This window comes from Drosophila subpulchrella, unplaced genomic scaffold (genome assembly GCF_014743375.2).
Source record: "Drosophila subpulchrella strain 33 F10 #4 breed RU33 unplaced genomic scaffold, RU_Dsub_v1.1 Primary Assembly Seq386, whole genome shotgun sequence".
Classification (NCBI taxonomy): domain Eukaryota; kingdom Metazoa; phylum Arthropoda; class Insecta; order Diptera; family Drosophilidae; genus Drosophila; species Drosophila subpulchrella.
The window spans coordinates 52,501-62,500 of NW_023665607.1; the positions used below are offsets into that span (position 1 = coordinate 52,501).

Sequence of the window (10,000 nt, forward strand, 5' to 3'; positions counted from 1 at the left end):
ACCATAATATACACGCGTTGCGATATGTATTGTTCATCTCAGTTATGCGCATACATTGGATAATGCAACAACCTAAAATGTACAATGTTGTACCTGATTATTACAGGTTAATGTTTTATATAAATTTCAATATATATCGCTAAAAAAAAGTATTAATACCGTAAATGCCATTTAAAAAATACTTGATATATTATTGGTTATATGAAACTAAGACATTTCGCAGCATTCGTTTTAGGTATAAAAATCAATTTATTGAAGGAATTGATATATGCCAGTAAAATGGTGTATTTTTAATTTCTTTCAATAAAAACATATATGACAAAATTACCAAACCAATATATAAAACTCTAAGCGGTGGATCACTCGGCTCATGGGTCGATGAAGAACGCAGCAAACTGTGCGTCATCGTGTGAACTGCAGGACACATGAACATCGACATTTTGAACGCATATCGCAGTCCATGCTGTTATGTACTTTAATTAATTTTATAGTGCTGCTTGGACTACATATGGTTGAGGGTTGTAAGACTATGCTAATTAAGTTGTTTATATAAATTTTATAATGAAATTTTATAAGCATATGGTATATTATTGGATAATAATAATTTAATTATTATATTATTCATAATATTAACAAATATATGAAAAACATTATCTCACATTAGTAAATAATTTGAATGTGAAAAACGAAGAGAAATATTTTCTTTTTCAATCAAATAATACTGAGAAATGTCTAGCATAAAAAATTTATCTAGAATTGTCTCTTATTAAAGATTAGTAAATAGAAAGCCGTTGACAATATTATTATTCTTCGTTGATTCGTTAGACCAAACAAATGCCATACAAATATATAAAATATATAACGAATTTAATAAAATGTTTTATCATTATATATAAAGAATTAATTGCAAAAAAAGTTATACACAACCTCAACTCATATGGGACTACCCCCTGAATTTAAGCATATTAATTAGGGGAGGAAAAGAAACTAACCAGGATTTTCTTAGTAGCGGCGAGCGAAAAGAAATCAGTTCAGCACTAAGTCACTTTGTCTATATGGCAAATGTGAGATGCAGTGTATGGAGCGTCAATATTCTAGTATGAGAAATTAACGATTTAAGTCCTTCTTAAATGAGGCCATTTACCCATAGAGGGTGCCAGGCCCGTATAACGTTAATGATTACTAGATGATGTTTCCAAAGAGTCGTGTTGCTTGATAGTGCAGCACTAAGTGGGTGGTAAACTCCATCTAAAACTAAATATAACCATGAGACCGATAGTAAACAAGTACCGTGAGGGAAAGTTGAAAAGAACTCTGAATAGAGAGTTAAACAGTACGTGAAACTGCTTAGAGGTTAAGCCCGATGAACCTGAATATCCGTTATGGAAAATTCATCATTAAAATTGTAATATTTAAACAATATTATGATAATAGTGTGCATTTTTTCCATATAAGGACATTGTAATCTATTAGCATACAAAATTTATCATAAAATATAACTTATAGTTTATTCAAATTAATTTGCTTGCATTTTAACACAGAATAAATGTTATTAATTTGATAAAGTGCTGATAGATTTATATGAATACAGTGCGTTAATTTTTCGGAATTATATAATGGCATAATTATCATTGATTTTTGTGTTTATTATATGCACTTGTATGATTAACAATGCGAAAGATTCAGGATACCTTCGGGACCCGTCTTGAAACACGGACCAAGGAGTCTAACATATGTGCAAGTTATTGGGATATAAACCTAATAGCGTAATTAACTTGACTAATAATGGGATTAGTTTTTTAACTATTTATAGCTAATTAACACAATCCCGGGGCGTTCTATATAGTTATGTATAATGATATTTATATTATTTATGCCTCTAACTGGAACGTACCTTGAGCATATATGCTGTGACCCGAAAGATGGTGAACTATACTTGATCAGGTTGAAGTCAGGGGAAACCCTGATGGAAGACCGAAACAGTTCTGACGTGCAAATCGATTGTCAGAATTGAGTATAGGGGCGAAAGACCAATCGAACCATCTAGTAGCTGGTTCCTTCCGAAGTTTCCCTCAGGATAGCTGGTGCATTTTAATGTTATATAAAATAATCTTATCTGGTAAAGCGAATGATTAGAGGCCTTAGGGTCGAAACGATCTTAACCTATTCTCAAACTTTAAATGGGTAAGAACCTTAACTTTCTTGATATGAAGTTCAAGGTTATGATATAATGTGCCCAGTGGGCCACTTTTGGTAAGCAGAACTGGCGCTGTGGGATGAACCAAACGTAATGTTACGGTGCCCAAATTAACAACTCATGCAGATACCATGAAAGGCGTTGGTTGCTTAAAACAGCAGGACGGTGATCATGGAAGTCGAAATCCGCTAAGGAGTGTGTAACAACTCACCTGCCGAAGCAACTAGCCCTTAAAATGGATGGCGCTTAAGTTGTATACCTATACATTACCGCTAAAGTAGATGATTTATATTACTTGTGATATAAATTTTGAAACTTTAGTGAGTAGGAAGGTACAATGGTATGCGTAGAAGTGTTTGGCGTAAGCCTGCATGGAGCTGCCATTGGTACAGATCTTGGTGGTAGTAGCAAATAATCGAATGAGACCTTGGAGGACTGAAGTGGAGAAGGGTTTCGTGTGAACAGTGGTTGATCACGAGTTAGTCGGTCCTAAGTTCAAGGCGAAAGCCGAAAATTTTCAAGTAAAACACAAATGCCATACAAATATAATTATATTATATAAATCAAGCTAATTAATATACTTGAATAATTTTGAACGAAAGGGAATACGGTTCCAATTCCGTAACCTGTTGAGTATCCGTTTGTTATTAAATATGGGCCTCGTGCTCATCCTGGCAACAGGAACGACCATAAAGAAGCCGTCGAGAGATATCGGAAGAGTTTTCTTTTCTGTTTTATAGCCGTACTACCATGGAAGTCTTTCGCAGAGAGATATGGTAGATGGGCTAGAAGAGCATGACATATACTGTTGTGTCGATATTTTCTCCTCGGACCTTGAAAATTTATGGTGGGGACACGCAAACTTCTCAACAGGCCGTACCAATATCCGCAGCTGGTCTCCAAGGTGAAGAGTCTCTAGTCGATAGAATAATGTAGGTAAGGGAAGTCGGCAAATTAGATCCGTAACTTCGGGATAAGGATTGGCTCTGAAGATTGAGATAGTCGGGCTTGATTGGGAAACAATAACATGGTTTATGTGCTCGTTCTGGGTAAATAGAGTGTCTGGCATTTATGTTGGTCACTTGTTCCCCGGATAGTTTAGTTACGTAGCCAATTGTGGAACTTTCTTGCTAAAATTTTTAAGAATACTAATTGGGTTAAACCAATTAGTTCTTATTAATTATAACGATTATCAATTAACAATCAATTCAGAACTGGCACGGACTTGGGGAATCCGACTGTCTAATTAAAACAAAGCATTGTGATGGCCCTAGCGGGTGTTGACACAATGTGATTTCTGCCCAGTGCTCTGAATGTCAAAGTGAAGAAATTCAAGTAAGCGCGGGTCAACGGCGGGAGTAACTATGACTCTCTTAAGGTAGCCAAATGCCTCGTCATCTAATTAGTGACGCGCATGAATGGATTAACGAGATTCCTACTGTCCCTATCTACTTTGCCGTGTGGTAGCGGCGAAGAATACTGCCACAGCCTGCCATAGCTTGTCGTAGGAGGCGACTAATATGGCAATGGTTGCCCCATCCGAGCTTGTCGGAGCTGAAGGGGTGAGGCTCACCGAGCCTGTAATTTCGGTACCACGGGTTGAGCAGCTCCAAGGCTGCTCATTGAGGTTGGCCCCCTTGTGGGAGTATCGTGGTGGCTGTGGTTGACACCTATATCGCGGGTAGAGTCCTCGGGCTCGACGTGGATGTTGCGTTATACAACTCGGGTGCTGTGACCCACAGAACAGTAGAGATTTTAGATAGATCTCGCCCCTACGCAAGGGGGAGTGCTTGCCCGACAAGTAAGTACTCGAATTGCTACTGGGGTGGATGCTATGTACATAGCTATAGCTTCTAGTCCGGGGCGTTGGTCTGGCGCTTAACCTAGACCCGTGCATTATATACTCACTTGTGGGTATATTAGAATGCCGTGGTTGTAATCCCTTCATTGTGGAACACGCCACGTAAAACAAGTTCGGAGGGATCCGAGACACACCTGTCCCTATCTACTATCTAGCGAAACCACAGCCAAGGGAACGGGCTTGGAATAATTAGCGGGGAAAGAAGACCCTTTTGAGCTTGACTCTAATCTGGCAGTGTAAGGAGACATAAGAGGTGTAGAATAAGTGGGAGATATTAGACTTCGGTTTGGTATCGCCAATGAAATACCACTACTCTTATTGTTTCCTTACTTACTTGATTAAATGGAACGTGTATCATTTCCTAGCCATTATACGGATATATTTATTATATCTTATGGTATTGGGTTTTGATGCAAGCTTCTTGATCAAAGTATCACGAGTTTGTTATATAATCGCAAACAAATTCTTTAATAAAACGGTGCATTTATGTATTTTTGATTTGAAAATTTGGTATAACTCCAATTACTCAGGTATGATCCAATTCAAGGACATTGCCAGGTAGGGAGTTTGACTGGGGCGGTACATCTCTCAAATAATAACGGAGGTGTCCCAAGGCCAGCTCAGTGCGGACAGAAACCACACATAGAGCAAAAGGGCAAATGCTGACTTGATCTCGGTGTTCAGTACACACAGGGACAGCAAAAGCTCGGCCTATAGATCCTTTTGGTTTAAAGAGTTTTTAACAAGAGGTGTCAGAAAAGTTACCATAGGGATAACTGGCTTGTGGCGGCCAAGCGTTCATAGCGACGTCGCTTTTTGATCCTTCGATGTCGGCTCTTCCTATCATTGTGAAGCAAAATTCACCAAGCGTTGGATTGTTCACCCATGCAAGGGAACGTGAGCTGGGTTTAGACCGTCGTGAGACAGGTTAGTTTTACCCTACTAATGACAAAACGTTGTTGCGACAGCATTCCTGCGTAGTACGAGAGGAACCGCAGGTACGGACCAATGGCACAATACTTGTTCGAGCGAACAGTGGTATGACGCTACGTCCGTTGGATTATGCCTGAACGCCTCTAAGGTCGTATCCGTGCTGGACTGCAATGATAAATAAGGGGCAATTTGCATTGTATGGCTTCTAAACCATTTAAAGTTTATAATTTACTTTATAAACGACAATGGATGTGATGCCAATGTAATTTGTAACATAGTAAATTGGGAGGATCTTTGATCACCTGATGCCGCGCTAGTTACATATAAAAGCATTATTTAATACAATGACAAAGCCTAGAATCAATTGTAAACGACTTTTGTAACAGGCAAGGTGTTGTAAGTGGTTGAGCAGCTGCCATACTGCGATCCACTGAAGCTTATCCTTTGCTTGATGATTCGATAATAAAGATGTTGCAAAGCGGGCATAATCATTATGCTTGCTTGCAGCATCGCACGCCACTTTGTTTGTGGTGTGTAAGGTAGGGAAGAAGAAATATAAAAGACCTAAATTGGAAACATCAATATATAAGTAAATATTGAACAAACAAAATGTATCGTCATCTTATTAGTGACGCGATGATAAAGTGGCAAACATATTCCATGTATAAATATTCCTATGGTATTAAAATTCAAGTAAAGAGGACATATATAAAAGTTTGTATATATGGTTCATTCAATGGTAGCAGCGGTTGGTTGGTTGGTGTCTGCTCCTCTTATTGTTCAAAACTTATGTTATGGTAGCAAGTCTATATCGTCATATTATTAGTGACGCGAAAAAGTAGTGGCAAAACATATTCCATGTATAAATAAATATTCCTATGGTATTGAAATTCAAGTAAAGAGGCCATTCAAGTAAAGAGGACTTATATAAATATAAGTATATGTTCCTTCAATGGTAGCAGCGCGGTTGGTTGGTTGGTGTGTCTGCTCCTCTTATTGTTCAAAACTTATGTTATGGTAGCAAGACTGTATCGTCATATTATTAGTGACGCGAAAAAGTAGTGGCAAAACATATTCCATGTATAAATATTCCTATGGTATTGAAATTCAAGTAAAGAGGACATATAAAATTACTATCAATGGTAGCAGTGGTTGGTTGGTTGGTGGTTGGTTGGCGGCTGCTCCTATTATTGTTCAAGACTTATGTTATGGTAGCAAGTCTGTATCGTCATATTAATTATTAGTGACGCGAAAAAGTAGTGGAAATCATATTCCATGTATAAATAGATTCCTATGGTAATGAAATTTTCAAGTAAAGAGAGGACCATTCAAGTAAGAGGACATATAAAAAGTAAGTATATGTTCCTCCAATGGTAGCAGTGGTTGGTTGGTTGGCGGCTGATCCTCTTATTGTTCAAAACTTATTTTATCAATATGAGTTTGGCAATACAATAAAGAAGACCAATCTAATCCATATAAAACTAAATGTATTATATGGATATGCTTAGGAAACCCATATATTCATAAAAAAAAATTATGTATAGAAAATTATACATATATCTTTTATATAAATGAATCGTATGGATATCGCCTTATGGTAGGTATAATAACTTTTTAAGGCATAATAATGTATAATATAGAAAATATACATTGAAATATAAATGCATTTTTATAGATATGGCGGCATATAAGTGCCATATACACAAGAATAAATAATAGAATTTACCAATATATAATTAAAATGAGATATATAAACCTAGTGAGGGGCTGCACTAGTATATGAATCGTATGGATATGGCTTATAGGTATAATACCTATAAGGCATAATAATGTATAACAAGTAAATATACATTGAAATGTGAATGCATTGTATGGATATGGCATATAAATGCCATATATATAGAAATAAATTGTATATCAATGATATAACAATTATAAACCTAGTGAGGGGCGGCACTAGTGAATGAATCGTATGGATATGGCTTATAGGTATAATACCTATAAGGCATAATAATGTATAATATAATAAATATACATTAAGATATGAATGGATTGTATAAATATGGCATAGAAATGCCATATACATAAGAATAAATGGTAGAATTTACCCATATATCACTGAAACACGATATATAAACCTAGTGATAGCTGGCACTAGTACTGTAAACAGGCACGTAGTAGTGCGTGGGGTAAAAAACTACTATAGGGAGGTGGTCGTTGGCGGGCCCCTCCTCGTATTGGTCAAAACTTATGTTATGCATATGAATTTGTCAATACTATATAGAACGCCAAGCATATCCATATAAACTATGGATATGCATAGAAATCCATACAAAAGTAAAAAAAAATTATGTATAGAAAAATATACATATATTTATATAAGTGAATCGTATGGATATGGCTTATAGGTATAATACCTATAAGGCATAATAATGTATAACAAGTAAATATACATTGAAATGTGAATGCATTGTATGGATATGGCATATAAATGCCATATATATAGAAATAAATTGTATATCAATGATATAACAATTATAAACCTAGTGAGGGGCGGCACTAGTGAATGAATCGTATGGATATGGCTTATAGGTATAATACCTATAAGGCATAATAATGTATAATATAATAAATATACATTAAGATATGAATGGATTGTATAAATATGGCATAGAAATGCCATATACATAAGAATAAATGGTAGAATTTACCCATATATCACTGAAACACGATATATAAACCTAGTGATAGCTGGCACTAGTACTGTAAACAGGCACGCAGTAGTGCGTGGGGTAAAAAACTACTATAGGGAGGTGGTCGTTGGCGGGCCCCTCCTCGTATTGGTCAAAACTTATGTTATGCATATGAATTTGTCAATACTATATAGAACGCCAAGCATATCCATATAAACTATGGATATGCATAGAAATCCATACAAAAGTAAAAAAAAATTATGTATAGAAAAATATACATATATTTATATAAGTGAATCGTATGGATATGGCTTATAGGTATAATACCTATAAGGCATAATAATGTATAACAAGTAAATATACATTGAAATGTGAATGCATTGTATGGATATGGCATATAAATGCCATATATATAGAAATAAATTGTATATCAATGATATAAAAATTATAAACCTAGTGAGGGGCGGCACTAGTGAATGAATCGTATGGATATGGCTTATAGGTATAATACCTATAAGGCATAATAATGTATAATATAATAAATATACATTAAGATATGAATGGATTGTATAAATATGGCATAGAAATGCCATATACATAAGAATAAATGGTAGAATTTACCCATATATCACTGAAACACGATATATAAACCTAGTGATAGCTGGCACTAGTACTGTAAACAGGCACGCAGTAGTGCGTGGGGTAAAAAACTACTATAGGGAGGTGGTCGTTGGCGGGCCCCTCCTCGTATTGGTCAAAACTTATGTTATGCGTAAACATATGATTTTGTCAATACTATAAAGAAAACTTGTTTTGTACATACAAAACTAAATGAATTATATGGATATTGAAAAATAAATGGCATTATATCCATATAATGAAAATATACTTGTATTCTCTTATTATAAGAGAGAATACCGTATAGTTGGTTGGCAAAGACAATTGAAAATACCCGAATTGCAGATGATGGGTTCAAAAACTACTATAGGGTGGTGTAGCAAATAATATGAAGATGATATATCCATATAATGGATATTCACTAGTATTCTCTTATTATAATAGAGAATACCATATAAATGGTTGGCAAAGACAATTGAAAATACCCGAATTGAAGTTGACGGGTTCAAAAACTATTATAGGGTGATGTAGCAAATAAAATAATGAAGATATATCCATATAATGGAATTATATGTGTATTCTCTTATTATATGAGAGAGTACCAAACGGTTGATTGGCAAAGACAATTGAAAATACCCGAATTAAAGATATTGGGTCCAAAAACTACTATAGGATGGTCAATGGGCCGGCCATCTACTATTGACGTGACAAAATACTGTCTGTCGGTAGAGAAGATATTAATCCGTCAAATTTGTTTCTTTATTCATTTATGAATATGAGACTTGGCTCCACGGTTAATATTTTAAGCCCAAAGATAATAATGTTGAAACAAAGGCCAAGGTTTCTATTATACATAGAATAACAAATTGTTTCCGAACTTTATCGTTAATCCAAATAAATAATTACAATTGAGGCAGGCTAATAATGATATATATTTTGTATTGATAATCTTGATATATATGTATATTGGTCTGCCATTATCACATACTGAGTTATGTGATAATTCCCTGCGGGGATAAATTAAAAGAGGTGTCCCTATATTAAAAGAAAATAATATATATATATATTATTTCTTCTAACGTACATATCATATATGCGCTCGGTTTTATATTATATATTACCAAAGAGTCTTATATGAATATATACAGATAAATTTTAAATTTATCATCAAAATACAAATGATTTAATTCAATATTTTATATTGGTTAAACAAAAATTGTACATGTGTGGATACAATAATGACGTATGTCGAACAAAAAAGATATTTTAGAATGAAATATGCAAATATAAAGAAAATTATTACGTATTACGAAAAAAAATATTGTGTTTTTAACATCAATAATTAAAAAACTTGTTATTATTAGTGGCGGAACAAGTATATATTGTGAAAACAACAAACGTATACGAATGCTATATAAAAATGGCCGTATTCGATAGAAAACAATCTATAAAATTTATATTGCTAATTTCTATTCAAAAATATGAATGAAATATGAATAAAAACATTATTCTGGTTGATCCTGCCAGTAGTTATATGCTTGTCTCAAAGATTAAGCCATGCATGTCTAAGTACACACGAATTAAAAGTGAAACCGCAAAAGGCTCATTATATCAGTTATGGTTCCTTAGATCGTTAACAGTTACTTGGATAACTGTGGTAATTCTAGAGCTAATACATGCAATTAAAACATGAACCTT

General features: G+C 34.7%; 2 non-coding genes and 1 pseudogene across 2 annotated transcripts in view; all 3 read left to right on the forward strand.

The window, feature by feature from the left end:
- Positions 1 to 343: 343 nt before the first annotated feature.
- LOC119561898 lies at positions 344 to 522 on the forward strand. Its single transcript, XR_005221509.1, has one exon. It is a non-coding gene; the product is annotated as a 5.8S ribosomal RNA (ribosomal RNA).
- A 401-nt stretch (positions 523 to 923) lies between these two features.
- On the forward strand, positions 924 to 5,451 carry LOC119561903 (annotated as a pseudogene).
- A 4,358-nt stretch (positions 5,452 to 9,809) lies between these two features.
- Positions 9,810 to 10,000, forward strand: part of LOC119561907 — a 1,995-nt gene continuing 1,804 nt past the window's right edge. Inside the window, exon 1 of the ribosomal RNA XR_005221516.1 lies at positions 9,810 to 10,000. This exon is cut by the window's right edge and continues 1,804 nt beyond it. This is a non-coding gene — a ribosomal RNA (small subunit ribosomal RNA).